This window comes from Pristiophorus japonicus, chromosome 19 (genome assembly GCF_044704955.1).
Source record: "Pristiophorus japonicus isolate sPriJap1 chromosome 19, sPriJap1.hap1, whole genome shotgun sequence".
In the NCBI taxonomy this organism is placed as follows: domain Eukaryota; kingdom Metazoa; phylum Chordata; class Chondrichthyes; family Pristiophoridae; genus Pristiophorus; species Pristiophorus japonicus.
The window spans coordinates 52,519,985-52,534,830 of record NC_091995.1 but is presented as its reverse complement, the minus strand read 5'-3'; positions in this window follow the sequence as shown (position 1 = coordinate 52,534,830).

Sequence of the window (14,846 nt, the reverse complement as noted above, 5' to 3'; positions counted from 1 at the left end):
TCCAACTAAATATTGGGAAGATCGAAGCCAAAGTCTTCGGTCCCTGCCACAAACTCCGTTTCCTAGCTAGCTACTCCATCCCTCTCCCTGGCAATGATCTGAGGCTGAACCAGATTGTTCGCAACCTTCGGGTCATATTTCACCCTCAGATGAACTTCTGACTCCATATCTGCACCATCACCGTCATGTTTGTAGTCACCAGATAGCGTCATTGTTGAAGGCCACTGAGCAGCATGCACATGGTGCTGCTCAGGTATAAAAGGCCAGCCATTTTGAGAGTCAGGCACTTTGGGCCTAAATAAAGCAGAGCCAAGGTTGTATCTTGCTTATTAAACAGTACTCAGTTTGAACCTTTATTGCAGACATAACATTTGGTGATGAGAATACAAGAACCTTTGTTTGCAAAATGAGCACGATTAGATTTTTAGAGCGATTCGTGGAGGGAGAAGATTGGGCAGACTTTGTGAGCCGTTTGAACCAGCACTTCGTGGCCAACAAAATGAAGGGGGTCGACGATGCAGATCGGCACCGGGCCGTGTTCCTCACTGTGTGCGGTTCAAAGATCTACTGTCTGATAAAGAATCTACTCCTGCCTAGTGATCCAACAGAGAAAACGTACGAGGAGTTGTATACATTGGTACGGGAGCACCTCAAGCCAGACGATGGCATCATCATCTCGAGATACAGGTTTTATACACACGTTCAATCGGAGGGCCAGAGAGCAGCAGAATTCGTTGCTGACCTAAGACGTCTAGCGGGACCGTGCTGGCAGACATGCTGTGGGACTTCTTTGTTATCGGTATCAAGTGATCCTGCGCAAACTTCTGGTGGTGGAGGAGTTGGATTTAAAAAGGGCCATCCAGATCGCTCAATCATGTATGATGACGGACAGGAGTCTAAAGCAAATAGCGTGAAGAACCGAACCTCGGCAAGTACTGTAAATGCGATTGGTTCGGCAGAGTGGCACATGGCAGGGCCTATCCGGCTGCGTTCGTAAAACCTGTGGCTGCCCAAAGTCCGCCAGCGGGAATGTATCCGACTTCTCCGTCTTGGCGTTGTGGGGAAATCATCGGCATCAACTGTGCCGATTTAAGCAATATAGTTGCAAAGACTGTCTGAGAGTGCGGCATCTCCAGCGCAAGTGTCCGCAGATGAGCAAGTGAGCTGCGACACACCACGTGGAGGATGAGAGTCAGACTAGCGCGGATCCGGATACACAATCCGATTTGCCAGAGATTGAGTAGACTGAGATAGATTGAGTAGACTGGGTCTTTACTCGGAGTTCAGAAGGATGAGGGGTGATCTTATAAAAACATTTAAAATAATGAAAGGGATAGACAAGATAGAGGCAGAGAGGTTGTTTCCACTGGTCGGGGAGACTAGAACTAGGGGGCACAGCCTCAAAATACGTGTGAGCCAATTTAAAACTGAGTTGAGAAGGAATTTCTTCTCCCAGAGGGTTGTGAATCTGTGGAATTCTCTGCCCAAGGAAGCAGTTGAGGCTAGCTCATTGAATGTATTCAAGTCACAGATAGATAGATTTTTAACCAATAAGCGAATTAAGGGTTACGGGGAGCGGGCGGGTAAGTGGAGCTGAGTCCACGGCCAGATCAGCCATGATCTTGTTGAATGGCGGAGCAGGCTCGAGGGGCTAGATGGCCTACTCCTGTTCCTAATTCTTATGTTCTTATAGGAGGAAGTGTATGGACCGTACTCCTTCATAACCAAGAGTAAACCAATTTTGATTAATGTGAAGTTTAACAGGATACTGGTATCGATGGAACTGGACATGGGAGCGAGTCAATCGATCATGAAGGAGAGGGCATTTTATAAGCTGTGGGATACTAAGACTGTGAGGCCCAGGCTGAGCCCTGTTAACGCCAAGCTGCGCACGTACACCAAAGAACTGATAAAGGTGATTGGCAGTGCACAAATTAATGTGTTGTACAACGGTGCAGTTCATGAGTTACCGCTGTGGATTGTTCCAGGCAATGGCCCAATGTTGCTCGGCAGGAGCGGGTTGGAGAAAATCAGATGCGACTAGAACAACATAAAGGCATTGTCATCGGAGGGAGATACATGTGCCCAAGTATTGAGCAAGTTCCCCTCACTGTTCGAACCGGGTATCGGCAATTTCACGGGAGCCAAGGTGCAGATCCACGTGGACTCAGATGCAAGACCTGTCCATCATAAAGCTCAGGCAGTTCCGTATATGATGAGGGAGAAAGTCGAAATTGAACTTGACAGACTCCAGCGTGAAGGGATCATATCACCGGTCGAATTTAACGAATGGGTCAGCTCCATTGTTCCTGTGCTGAAAAGTGATGGCACAGTCAGAATCTGTGGAGACTACAAGGCTACGATCAACAGGGTTTCGAAACAAGATCAGTACCCATTACCGAAAGCTGATGACTTGTTTGTGATGCTAACCAGAGGGAAGTCATTCACAAAACCGGACTTGACATCGGCCTACATGACATAGGAGTTGGTTGAGATGTTGAAGAGACTTACGTGTATTAACACACACAAAGGACTGTTTATTTACCACAAGTTCCCTTTCGGAATTCGCTCGGCTGCAGTAATATTCCAGAGAAATATAGAAAGTCTACTAAAGTACATTCCCAGAACCGTCGTGTTCCAAGATGATATCCTGATCACCGGTCGTGACTCCAAGGAACATCTGAACAACCTGGAAGAGGGTCTACTGCATTTGGATAGAGTGGTCTCGGACTGACACGCTCGAAGTGCGTCTTCATGGCACTGGAGGTCGAATTCCTCGGGAGGAAAATCGCCGCTGATGGCATCAGATCTATTGATGTGAAAACCAAGGCCATCAGGAATGTACCCAAGCTGCAGAACATAACGGAGCTGCGTTCGTTCCTGGATCTACTCAACTACTTTGGTAACGTCCTACCTAAATTGAGCACCTGACTAGAACCACTACACATGCTATTGAGAAAAGGCAACAACTGGGTGTGGGACGCATTGCAAGACAGAGCCTTCGAGAAAGCCACCAATCTGCTTTGCTCGAACAAGCTGCTGGTACATTATGACCCATGTAAACGTTTAGCTTTGGCCTGTGACGCATCGTCATATGGAATTGGTTGCGTACTCCAACAAGCCAATGAGTCGGGGAAACTTCAACCTGTCGCGTATGCATCCAAAAGTTTGTCTAAAGTGGAAAGAGCCTACAGCATGGTAGAAAAAGAAGCTTTTGCGTGTGTGTACAGTGTTAAAAAGATGCATCAGTACATGTTCGGTCTGAGGTTCGAATTAGAGACTGATCACAAGCTGCTCATTTCATTGTTTTCTGAGAGCAAAGGTATCAATACCAACGCTTCATCCCGCATCCAAAGGTGGGCGCTGACATTATCTGCCTGTGATTATGTCACTCACCACAGACCTGGCACTGAGAATTGTGTTGATGCTTTGAGCCGGTTGCTGTTGCCTACACCGGAGGTGGAAACGCCACAACTGGCAGATCTAATGTTAATCATGGATGCTTTTGAGATTGAAGGAACCCCAGTCACGGCTCAACAAGTTAAGACCTGGACCAGCCAGGACCCGATTTTATCGTTTATCGGTGGTAAAGGGTTGCATTCTCAAAGGGGATTGGTCTGCCATACCTAAGCAACTGTGCGAGGAGGCCAAACCGTACATTCGTCGCAAGGACAAACTGTCTATTCAAGCAGATTGCATATTGTGGGGCAATCGTGTTGTAATGCCCAAGAAAGAGAGAGAGAAGTTTGTGCGTGAGTTAAACAGCACATATCCAGGTATAGTGATGATGAAGGCCATCGCTAGGTCCCATGTATGGTGGGCAGGGATTGATTCTGAGCTGGAAGCATGCGTGCATCAGTGCAGCACTTGCATGCAGCTCAGCAAAGCACTAACGGTATCGCCGCTGAGTCTGTGGTCATGGCCATCCAAACCTTGGTCCAGGATCCATGTAGATTTTGCAGGTCCCTTTCTGGGCAAGATGTTTTTAGTGGTGGTGGACGCTTATTTGAAGTGGATAGAATGCATGTCATGTCATCCAGCATGTCCACGGCAACCATAGAGAATCTCAATGTCATGTTCGCGACACATGGTCTGCCTGACAGTGGTGAGCGACAATGGGTCGTGCTTCACCAGTCAGGAGTTTCAGGAGTTTGTAAAACTTAATGGCAGAAAATATGTAAGGTCAGCACCGTTCAAGCCTGCGTCCAATGGGCAAGCAGAATGTGCAGTACAAATTATCAAGTAAAGCGAGAGTGACCCAAGAGTCACTGCAGACTCACTTGTCTTGCATACTGCTGAGTTACAGGACAAGCCCCCACACACTCACAGGGGCCTCGCCTGCTGAACTCATGATGAAAAGGAGTCTTAAGACCAAGCTATCTCTGGTACACCCGGATTTAAATAATCATGTTGAATACAAAAGACAAAGTCAACAAGGGTACCACGATCGCGCAACTGTGTCACGCGAGATTTCTGTTAATGATCCTGTATATGTGTTGAATTATAGTCAGGGTCCCAAATGGAATTGCTGGTACGGTCATGGCCAAGGAGGGCAACAGAGTATTTGTTATTAAGCTCAAGAATGGGATAACTTGCAGGAAACACATGGATCAGACAAAGCTGAGTTACATAGATGAGCCAGAGCAGTCGGATGAAGAAACCGTCGGCGACCAACCAACCCAGCAGCAGTCTTCAGAGGGCTCAAGGGTCATCAGTGAACCCGGAATTTCCATCACGGACTTGTTCAATAAAAATGGACTTGCAATTCCTGACATGGCCACTGCCACCCCCAACAAGTCAGCCATCCAGCCACCAGCCACAACAGACCCCGTACGCTCACCCAAGGCTGGAACCGAACTGAGACGGTCAACCCGGGAGCGCAAAGCACCGGACCATCTCAACCTGTGAAAGACAGTGATAAGATCTCAGAGGGGGGTATTGTCATGTATGTACATGCTGTTTGTACCCACCAGATGGCGTCATTGTTGGAGGCCACTGAGCAGCACGCACATGATGCTGCTGAGGTATAAAAGGCCAGCCATTTTGAGAGTCAGGCACTTTGGGCCTAAATAAAGCAGAGCCAAGTTTGTACCTTGCTTAGTTAAACAGTACTCAGTTTGAACCTTTATTGTATACTTAACAATCACTATGACCGCCTATTTCCATCTCCGTTCCTAGCTCAGTTCATCTGCTGCTGAAACCCTCATCCATGCCTCAAGACTTGACTATTCCAACGTACTCATGGCCAGTCACCCACGTTCTATGCACCGTAAACTTGAGGTTATCCGAAACTCTGCTGCCTGTTCCTAGCTCGCACCGTCCCGTTTACCCATCACCCCTTGGCTGACTGAACCACACTGGCGCCTGGTTAAAACTTCTTGATTTTAAAATTCTTGTTTTCAAATCCCTTCATGGCCTCACCCCTCCCTATCTCTGTAATCTTCTCCTGCCCCATAACCCCCCAAGATATCTGCACTCGTCTAATTCTGCCCTCTTAAGCATCCCTGATTATAATCGTTCAACCAGGCCCCATGCTCTGGAATACTCTGCCTAGAATCATAGAAGTTTACAGCATGGAAGGAGGCCATTTCGGCCCATCGTGTCCTTGCCGGCCATCAAGAGGCTATCCAGCCTAATCCCACTTTCCAGGTCTAGGTCTGTAACCCTGCAGTTTACGGCACTTCAGGTGCACATTCAAATACGTTTTAAATGGGGTGAGGGTTTCTGCCTCTACCACTCTTTCAAGCAGTGAGTTTCAAACCCCCATAACCCTCTGGGTGAAGAAACGTCCCCTCAAATCCCCTTGAAACCTTCTACCAATTACTTTAAATTTATACCCCTTGGTTGTTGACCCCTCTGCTAAGGGAAATAGACACTTTCAATCGCTATATCTAGGCCCCTGATAATAATATACATCTCAATGAGGTCTCCCCCAGCCTTCTCTGTTCCAATGAAAACAAATCCAGTCTATTTAATCTGTCCTTATAGCTTAGATTCTCCACTCCCGGCAACATCCTCCTAAATCTCCACTGTACCCTCTCCATGCAATCATGTCCTTCCTGTAATGCGGTGACCAGAGCTGCATGCAGCACTCCAGCTGTGGCCTAACCAGTGTTTTATACAGTTCAAGCATAACCCCGCTGCTCTTGTATTCTGTGCCTCGGCTAATAAAGGCAAGCATTCCGTATGCCTTCTTAACCACCTTATCTACCTGGCCTGCTACTTTCAGGGATCTGTGGACATGCACTCCCTTTGTTCCTCTACATTTCTCAGTATCATTTAATGTTTACTCCCTATCCTTGTTGGCCCTCCCCAAATGCATTACCTCACACTTCTCTGCATTAAATTCCATTTGCCACTGTTCTGCTCACCTGACCAGTTGTTTGATATCTTCCTGCAATCCGGAGCTTTCTTCTTCATTATCAACCACACAGCTGATTTTAGTATTATCTGCAAGCTTCTTAATCATACCCCCTATATTCAAGTCTAGATCATTGATGTATATCACAAAAAGCAAGGGACCTAGTACTGAGCCCTGCGGAACCCCACTGGAAACATCCTTCCAGTCGCAAAAACACCCATCAACCATTACCCTTCGCTTCCTGCCTCTGACTCAATTTTGGATCCAACTTGCCACTTTGCCCTCGATCCCATGGGCTTTTACTTTTGTGACCAGCCTGCCATGTGGGGCCTTATCAAAAGCTTTGCTAAAATCTACATACACTACATCATATGCACTGCCCTCTTCGAAAAATTGAATCAAGTTAGTCAGACACGACCTACCCTTAACAAATCCATGCTGACTGCCCTTGATTAATCCGTGTCTTTCTTAGTGAAGATTTATCCTGTCTTTTAGGATTTTTTCGAATAATTTTGCCACCACTGAGGTTAGGCTGATTGGCCTTTAATTAATCGGTCTATCCCTTTCTCCCTTCTTAATCAATACCACATTGGCCTAAACCTCTCTTCCTCTTTTTCCTCCTTTGAGACGCTCCTTAAAATCTACCACTTTGACCAAGCTTTTGTCCTCATTTCTCCTTATGTGGCTCGGTGTCAATTTTCTGTCTCAGAGCACTCCTGTGAAGCGCATTGGGACATTTTACTACGTTAAAGGCACTATATAAATTCCAGCTATTGCTATAATTGTTGCTCGCTCCACATTGGCGGCAATGACTTCAGCTGCCGAGGCCCCAAGCTCTGGAATTCCCTCCCTAAACATCTCGGCCTCTCTAGTCTCTAACTCGCTCTGCTCCTTTCAAACACTCCTTTGGTCATCTGTCCTAATAGCTCCTTCTGTAGCTCTGAGCCACATTCTGTCTGTTAACGCTCCTGTGAAGCGCCTTGGGACGTTTACTGTGTTAAAGGTGTTTTATAAATACAATGCTGTTGTGTGTATTGTTGGTAACATGGTGAGAGGATAAGCAGAGTGCAAGTGTTTTCTGATGGGTGAGTGCTTTCCTCCCTTGGTTACTGACTGATGGTAAATGTGTGCTCAGTAAATATCCATGTGTGAACTGCAAATATCCATGTGTGAACTGCATTCCCCTGGATTGTGCCTCAGGCGATGTCTAATACAATTAGTGCCTGGGGACAAACCAGTGTGGCCGGAGTAACACCGGGTCAGTAATTTCTATTGGCCGACACTGTCCCACCTGAGCCCACAGAGTGAGTGTCTGTGATTGGACCATCCAGGCACAGCGCCACCGAGCGGCGGGAGGGTGCTTTGCAGCTCGCAGAATTATAACGGGAGTCATCCTGACACAGCGCCACCGAGCGGGGGGAGGGCGCCTTGCAGCTCGCAGCTTTATAATGGGAGTTCCTCCAATGGTCCTGGCCTGCAGCGTACGGTGGCCCGGAAATCGGCGTAATCCCGGCCTGCAAGACTATCAGCAGGCTGGGGCCACTGCAGGGAGCAGCGCGTGCTGTTGCAGGAGGGCGACGGCTGCCATGCCAGGTCGCTGATTGCAGTGCGGGCAGGCACAGCAGGAGGGGCGAAGGAGTGACAAGGGTTTGTAGAGGGAAGTGACCGGGACCCAGGAGAGGCGCGGGCCCTGGGGCAGCACGGGCCAGCCCACACTGCGATATGTGTGTGCGCTCGGTCTGTGCAGCAGAGCTGGTCTCCAGTTAGTCTTGGGTAATCCTTGCCACTGGACCAAGACCTCGCTCTGTCAAGCCCGTGTAGTGGCTGATATGGAGGTATAGCAAGTGATCAGGAAGGCCAATGGAATCTTGGCCTTTATTGCAAAGGGGATGGAGTATAAAAGCAGGGAAGTCTTGCTACAGTTATACAGAGTATTGGTGAGGCCACAGCTGGAATACTGTGTGCAGTTTTGGTTTCCATATTTACGAAAGGATATACTTGCTTTGTGAGGCAGTTCAGAGAAGGTTCACTAGGTTGATTCCGGAGATGAGGGGTTTGACTCATTGGAATTCAGAAGAATGAGATGATCAAATTGAACCATATAAGATTATGAAGGGCTTTACAAGGTGGATGTAGAGAGGATGTTTCCACTGATGGGGGAGACTAGAACTAGAGGGCATAATCTTAGTGATACGTCCTTACTACACAGTATAAATGCACACGAGGCCCATGCTTGAGAGAAGGTCAGTCTGTGACCTGTCCTTTATTCCTTAGCACTCAAGTGATGAAGGTGTAAAGCTTCCCCTTTTATACCTGAAGGTCCAGGTTAGGAGTGTCTCCCACCTAGTGGTCAGTGTTCTCACGGTGTACAACTTAGGTCAGTTTATATATGGATTACAATGCTGGTTGAATACATGACATCACCTCCCCCCCCCAAAGTCTTATTGGGATCACAGGTTGAGTCTCTGGTGATTTACGCTCTCTTGTAGAGCGCCTGAGTTGGGGCTCCGGTTGTTGGGCGCTGGCCTGGGTGTCTGCTGTTTGCAGTGCCTCAGGCCTGTCTGGACTGCCCACAGTGACTGGGCTCTCCTCCCTTTGGTTCTGGTGTTCGGTCACCTGTGGTGGAGCGAACTCTATATCGTATTCTTCCTCTGCTTCTTCTATGGGGTTGCTGAACCTCCTTTTTGTTTGATCCACATGTTTGCAGCAGATTTGTCCATTGGTAAGTTTAACTACCAGAATCCTATTTCCCTCTTTGGCAACCACAGTGCCTGTGAGCCATTTGGGCCCTGCAGCGTAGTTGAGGACAAAAACAGGATCATTTACATCAATACATCACGCCCTCACATTCCTGTCATGGTAGTGATATTGTGACGGGCACCTGCTCTCGACAATTTCTTTCATGGTGGGGTGTATAAGGGATAATCGGGTTTTGAGTGTCCTTTTCATTAGTAGCTCTGGGGGTGGAACCCCTGTGAGCGAGTGTGGTCGGGATCTATAGGCCAACAGGAGGCGTGATAAGCGGGTTTGTAGGGAACCCCCTTGGAATCTGAGCATCCCCTGTTTGATTATCTGCATTGCTCGTTCTGCCTGGCCGTTTGAGGCCGGCTTGAACGGTGCCGTTCTAACATGGTTAATTCCATTGCCTGCCACGAAGTCCTGGAATTCAGTGCTTGTGAAGCACGGGCCATTGTCGCTGACCAAGATGTCCGGTAGACCGTGGGCGGCGAACATTGCCCGTAGACTTTCTACCGTGGCAGAGGATGTGCTTGAATTTAAAATGTCACACTCGATCCATTTGGAGTAGGCGTCTACTACAACCAAAAACATTTTCCCCATGAAAGGACCTGCGTAGTCCACATGGATGCGTGACCAAGGCTTGGCGGGCCATGGCCAGGGGCTAAGGGGGGCTTCCCTGGGCGCATGGCCCAGCTGGGCACACGTGGTGCACCTGCGAACACAAAGTTCCAGATCTGCGTCTATCCCTGGCCACCAAACGTGTGACCTGGCAATTGCCTTCATCATGACAATGCCCGGGTGCCCATTGTGGAGTTCTCTGATGAACACCTCTCTGCTCATCTGGGGCATGACTACGTGGTTTCCCCACAGTAGGCAATCAGCCTGAATCGAGAGCTCATCCTTGCGCCTGTGAAATGGTTTAAATTTCTCAGGGCATGCCCTGTATGTGGCTGCCCAGTCCCCATTCAGGACACATTTCTTGACTAGAGAAAATAGCGGGTCTCTATTTGTCCAGACTTTAATCTGACGGGCTGTCACGGGTGAGCCTTCGCTTCCGAAAGCTTCAACAGCCATGACCATCTCAGCACCATGCTCGGTAGCCCCCTCAGTGGTGGCTAGTGGGAGCCTGCTGAGTGCATCGGCGCAGTTTTCGGTGCCCGGTCTGTGCCGAATTGCGTAGTCATAGGCAGCTAATGTGAGTGCCCACCTCTGCATGCGGGCCGATGCGTTTGCATTTATGGCCTTGTTGTCGGCCAAAAGGGACGTTAGGGGTTTATGATCTGTCTCCAGCTCAAATTTCCTGCCAAACAGGTACTGGTGCATTTTCTTTACCGCATATATACATGCGAGCGCCTCCTTTTCTACCATCCCGTAGCCCCTTTCTGCCTGGGACAGACTCCTGGAGGCATAAACTACCAGCTGTAACTGACCCTTGGCATTGACATGCTGCAACACACACCCGACACCATAGGACGACGCATTGCACGTTAACACAAGTTTCTTACATGGGTCATATAGCGTTAACAAATTGTTGGAACATAAAAAATTGCATGCTCTATTAAAAGCCCTTTCCTGGCTGTCCCCCCCAGACCCATTCGCGACCTTTGCGTAGGAGCACGTGTAGCGGCTCTAGCAGCGTGCTCAATTTGGGAAGAAAGTTACCAAAATAGTTCAGGAGCCCCAGGAACGAACGCAGCTCCGTCGTGTTACGGGGTCTGGGTGCTCTCTGGATCGCTTCCGTCTTGGATGCAGTAGGGCTGATCCCGTCTGCTGCTACCCTCATCCCCAGGAATTCTACCTCTGGAGCTAGGAAGACACACTTCGCCTTTTTCAGTCGCAGACCTACCCGGTCCAGTCTGCGTAGCACCTCCTCCAGGTTGTGGAGGTGTTCTTCAGTATCGTAACCCGTAATGAGGATGTCGTCCTGAAAAACCACTGTCCCTGGAATCGACTTGAGGAGGCTTTCCATATTTCGTTGGAAGATCGCGGCGGCCGAGCGAATCCCGAACGGACATCTGTTGTACTCAAACAACACCTTGTGTGTCGTGATGGTGGTCAGCTTCTTCGACTCACTCGCCAGCTCCTGGGTCATGTAAGCTGAGGTCAGGTCCAATTTTGAAAAAAGTTTGCCACCGGATAGCGTCGCAAAGAGGTCCTCCGCTCTCGGTAGCGGGTACTGGTCTTGGAGTGACACCCGATGGATGGTGGCCTTGTAATCGCCACATATCCTGACCGACCCATCTGCCTTGAGCACCGGCACAATCGGGCTCGCCCAGTCACTGAATTCGACTGGCGAGATGATGCCTTCCCTCAACAAGCGGTCCAATTCGCTTTCTATCTTTTCCCGCATCACGTACGGCACCGCTCTGGCCTTGTGGTGTACTGGTCTGGCATCCGGGTTTATGTGAATCACTACCTTGGCCCCCAATGAAAGTGCCAATGCCAGGTTGAAATAATGAGTCAAATTTGTCCAGGACCTGTGAGCATGATACTCGCTCCACAGAGGAAATTGCATTGATATCGCCCCATTTCCAGTTCATGACAGCAAGCCAACTCCTCCCCAGTAGTGCGGGACCGTCCCCTGGGACAATCCAGAGTGGCAACCTGTTCTCCGAATCTTTGTGGGTCACGACTACCGTGGCGCTGCCTAGCACCGGAATGATCTGCTTTGTGTAAGTCTGTAGCTGTACGTCAATCGGCGATAATTTTGATCTCCTGGCCTTGGATGCCCACAACTTTTCGAACTGTTTGATACCCATCAGGGACTGGCTGGCACCTGTGTCTAACTCCATTGATATTGGGATGCCATTGAGGAGCACTTTCATCATTATCGGTGGTGTCCTGGTGTATGAACTGTATACGTGCTCCACATGAACTCGCTGAACTTCAGCTTCCAGCGATTTCCCCCAGTGTCCATTTCTGCAATTTCTGCAGGTATTTTGCTCATCTCTGCAAACTCTGGCTGAATGTATGCCTCCACGCCTCCAGCATGAGCTGCTGTTTGAAACAAAAGGTCCCTTGCCAGTCGATTGTCCCTGACTGCCTCTGTTATTGTCCTTGAGTGCACCATTAACAGGTGTTGATGGCCCTATTACTGGCCGCATTGTCCCTTGCAATGGCGTGAATCGCTGTTCAGCTTGCCATTGTCTCTGTCGAACTCCCCCTCTGGGTTCGACTACATGTTGGGGCATGCCTGACTGCCCTTGTCTGCCTGGAGAACTGTGTGCTGCTTTAACAATGTTGAATCTCTGTCCCAACCATTCCTTAACACAGTACCTCTTGTCTGTTCTGCTAGTGGCCATGCTCGCGTGGTTTAAATCCCAGTTTCTTGTCGCCATTGATACGTCCTTACTACACAGTATAAATGCACACGAGGCCCATGCTTGAGAGAAGGTCAGTCTGTGACCTGTCCTTTATTCCTTAGCACTCAAGTGATGAACGTGGGTGGAGCTTCCCCTTTTATACCTGAAGGTCCAGGTTAGGAGTGTCTCCCACCTAGTGGTCAGTGTTCTCACGGTGTACAACTTCGGTCAGTTTATACATGGATTACAATGCTAGTTGAATACATGACACTTAGAATAAGGGGCCGCCCATTTAAAACAGAGATGAGGAGAAATTTCTTCTCTCAGAGGGTTGTACATCTGTGGAATTTGCTGCCTCAGAGAGCTGTGGAAGCTGGGACATTCAGTTTCTTAAACGGTAAGGAAATAAGGGGTTATGGGGAACGGGCAGGGAAGTGGACCTGAGTCCATGATCAGATCAGCCATGATCTTATAAAATGGCGGAGCAGGCTCGAGGGGCCGTATGGACTTCTCCTGCTCCTATTTCTTATGTTCTTAAGGTCTGAAATTGGTGAACTTGATGTTGAGTCCAGAAGGCTGTAAAGTGCCTATTGGAAAGATGAGGTGCTGTTCCTTGAGCTTCAGTGGAACAGTGAAGGACGTCAAGGACAGAGAGATCAGAGTGGGAGTGGAGCGGAGAATTAAAGTGACAGGTGACCGGAAGCTCAGGGTCACGCTTACGGACTGAACGAAGGTGCTCAGCAAAGCAGTCTCCCAATGTGCTTGTGGCCTCCACAGTGTAGAGGAGACCACATCGTGAGCAGCGAATACAGTCTACTAAATTGACAGAAGTACAAGTAAATCACTGTTTCACCTGGAAGGAGTATTTGGAGCCCTGGACAGTAGGAATGGAGTAGGTAAAAGGGCAGGTGTTGCATCAGGAAGGTGCCATGGGGAAGGAAGGGGCTGTTAGGGGTGATTGAGGAGTAGACCAGGGTGTCTCTGAGGGAGCAGTCCCTTTGAAATGCTGAAAGGGGAGGGGAAAGGAACATGTGTTCGGTGATGGGATCACGCTGGAGGTGACAGAAATGGCAGAGGACGATCTCTTGAACGAGGAGGCTGCTGGGGTGAAAGGTGAAGACCAGGGGAACCCTATCGTAGTTCTGGGAAGGATGGGATGGAGTGAGAGCAGTAGTGCGGGAAACAGAACAGACACGGTCGAAGGCCATGTCAACCACGGTTGAAGCGAATCCTCTGTTGGGAAAAATGGAGGACATATCGGCAGCACTAGTATGGAAGGTGACATCATCTGAACAGATGCGATGGAGATGGAGAAACTGGGAGAATGGAATGGAGTCCTTACAGGAAGCGGGGTGGGAGAAAATGTAGTCCAGATAGCTGCGGGAGTTAGTGGGCTTATAGTGAATACCCGCCCTCCTATATGGCTCATAGATGTGGGCCATATGCAGTAGACACCTCAAATCACTGGAGAAATACCACCAAGATGTCTCCGCAAGATCCTGCAAATCCCCAGGGAGGATGGACGCACCTACGTCAGTGTTCTCGATCAGGCCAACATCCCCAGCATCAAAGCACTGACCACACTCGAGAAGCTCCGTTGGGCGGGCCACATCGTCCACATGCCCGACACAAGACTCCCAAAGCAAGTGCTCTACTTGGAACTCCTACACGGCAAGCGATCCCCAGATGGGCAGAAGAAATATTTCAAGGACACCCTGAAAGCCTCCTTGATACCAACACCTAGGAATCCCTGGCCCAAGCCCGCCCTAAGTGGAGGAAGAGCATCCGGGAGGGCGCTGAGCACCTCAAGTCTCGTCACCGAGAGCATGCAGAAAACAAGCGCAGGCAGCGGAAGGAGCGTGTGGCAAACCAGACTCTCTGCCCACGCTTTCCTTCAACGACTGCCTGACCCATCTGCGACAGAGATTGTAATTCCCGTATTGGACTGTACAGTCACCTGAGAACTCACTTTTAGATTGGAAGCAAGTCTTCCTCGATTTTGAGGGACTACCTATGATGATGATGAGTGAATGTTTGTCAATAGCCTATCCACAGAAATGGAATGATAAGGAGAAGTTGTTTAATGTGAGAATAAGTTCAACCAGGCAGAGGAGGATGGTGGTGGATGGGGATTGGTTAGGCCTCTGTTCAAAGAAGAAGCCAAGCGCCCTCAGGCCGTCCTGATGGGGTATGGAAGTGTAGAGGGATTGGACATCCAGTGAAAAGGAGACGGGCCAGCAAACTGGAAACTGTCAAATTGGCGGAGGGCATCGGAAGAGTCGCGGATGTGGGTGGGAAGAGACTGGACAAGTGGAAAAAATAAAGTTGAGATAGGAAGAAATCAGATCCGTGGAGCAATAACAGGCTGAAATGATGAGTCTACCAGGGCAGTCCTGTTTGTGGATCTTGGGAAGGAGGTAGAAGCGGGCTGTGCAGGGCTGGGG